The sequence below is a fragment of the Daktulosphaira vitifoliae genome, unplaced genomic scaffold (genome assembly GCF_025091365.1).
Source record: "Daktulosphaira vitifoliae isolate Bord-2020 unplaced genomic scaffold, ASM2509136v1 Scaffold_1, whole genome shotgun sequence".
NCBI lineage: Eukaryota > Metazoa > Arthropoda > Insecta > Hemiptera > Phylloxeridae > Daktulosphaira > Daktulosphaira vitifoliae.
This window is the reverse complement of record NW_026099572.1, coordinates 88623018-88625575: the sequence shown is the minus strand read 5'-3', so window position 1 is coordinate 88625575 and position 2558 is coordinate 88623018.

The window sequence follows — 2558 nt, the reverse complement described above, 5'->3', positions numbered from 1 at the left end:
TAGTTTCAAATTATAAAAATTAAAGCCAAAAAAAAAAAAAAAAATGCTGACATATGTGAGGCAATTAAATAAAATTAAATAATCTGAAGAAAGACAAACTTTTATAAAAATAATTATCACATTTTAACTAGCTGCTACCTCATATCCGTGAATCTCCATCAAAATGACTAAGTTATCACCCTTTCCCTCAAATGAACTCGTTAGTAAAATATATATTATATAATGTCCTTCAATTTTACAAGTTAATTTAATTTAACATAATAATAAATAATGCATAAAAATTCTTCGTTAGTATTAGAGATGAGAACTAATAACGATAATTAATTATTACAGACTTATCTTATATTCCTACTAAATTTCATTTGATCAAATAAACAATGATCATGAATAGTTAATTAGGCGAAATCTTCCAAAAGAATAATCGCTACTAATTATAGATTTTGCGGTCTATTAAAAATCATAGCCATAGAAAATAATGGCGGTAATTAGATTCAAGGTTGAGTTAAGGTTAATCATTATAGATTAAAAATGGAGATCTGATTATGTTTATGACAAGTTGAAAAATATTTTATACTAACATTTGTAAAAGTAAAATTTGTTTATATTATAACCTTTTAGCTTCGATGCGTAGCTGAAAAGGTATTAATTTTATCATGATGTGTTTATTTTTTTTTTGTGCCTGTTACTACGTTTTCTCAGCTCTCACTGGACCGATTTTATTTAGTTGAAGACATTATCCTCAAAAATTGAAAAAATTTCCCTTGTTTCTCGTAAATGGGGGAAATCTCCAAAAAAATTACAATTTTTAAAATTGGTAAATTTTGACATTTTTTTTCTCGAAAAATTGTCATAACTTTTTAAACTTTATTAACGACAATGGAATAGAGATCTACTAAATAACTAAAGACTAACTTAAACAGCATGCTAGAGGTGTGACTAACGAGTCATTTCCCAATCATAATAGTTCATGTCATTTTAATTATCAATTTAAACCAAATTTACTTATTGTACCATTTTGTTGTATAGATTGTAAATATTCTGAATAAAAAAAAAAAAAAAAAAAAATAAAAANATCAATTTAAATCAAATTTACTTATTGTACCGTTTTGTTGTATAGATTGTAAATATTCTGAAAAAAAAAAAAAAAAAAAAAAAACTTTTTAAAAAATAATTTGAAAATATAATTTTTTTTTATAGATGCATGATTTCTTTACCTTTCATTTGGTGTATTTTTTTATAAATCTGACCCTTTACCTGCCCACAGAAAGGGATTCAAAATATCAATTTTTCTACAAAAATTTTACTTTTTCAACTAGTTTTCAAAATGTTCTGGAAATACTTTGAGCTTCAAACATATGTTAAAATAAAGATAATGTTATGAACTATAAGTTAAAAAAAAAATTTGTCCCGATGACTTATCTTCTGTGTGCAAATGGTTGCCGTAGTTAAAAAACAAGCAATTTTGGTGTTAAAATTTACGATTTGAGATTTTATTTTTTCAACTTTAAATTATTTTATCTTTTTGAAAAATGTATGGATCAATACAATTATTTTTTCATAAATATTTTATCTTTACTTCTTTCATTTTATATACATTTTTTGAAAATCTAACTTTTGCCATGACCACCGGGGGATTCAAAATAACAATTTTTACACACAAGTTAAACTTTTTCAACACAAAAATAAATAAATTATTATACAATTAATAATTGTAAAAATTAGTGATGGGCATTTTCCAATATTCAAATATCGATTAACTATTCGAATTGTGTTTATACAACCGTATAGTTTATTTTTAGCATAGACTATCGAATAATTTTTAAAACTATTCGAATAAATTGTATATCTATTGAATATTTTTACTATTTGAATAGTTTTTGAATGACTATCGACTATATCGAATAATGGACAACTATCGAATAGTTCAATAGTTATTATTCAATATTTCCTATCACTAATTTTGATCATGAACATAGCAAAATTATTTGATCGCCACTGATATATTCATATAGGAGAAAAGTGCCAATATCTATCTACCTCTTTTACAAAAAAATAAACAAGATTTATTTGTATTTTTACAACTTTTAATATTAATTCAATGTATATACATATATTAAAAGGAAGGGGGCTGCCTATTCCAAAAAAATATTCTAGCTATCAATGGGTTATAATAAACTACAATTTTAATATCATATTTGAAATTATAATTAATTTACAAGGGTATGAATAATCATACTGTAGCTTTAACAGTGACACACACCTTACTCCCTTAGTTATAAAGAGGGTACATCAGGTTGACAGGTAGCGTTATAATCTTGTCAAAACACAAGGTAGAGCCGACCTCAAATAATTGGGATAGAGGCTAAGGGGATGAAGATGATTTGTGTATTATACTTATTAATCATTTATCTTGTAATCACAATAAAATAAACAAAATAAAGGATTTGATGTTGCTTTTGAAATAATCCAACTTCTTTTAAAAATTAAAAACTATAGATTCGCATGGAAACGTTTTTTATGATAATGATTCATTACTGTCAGATGTCATCTACACTAAT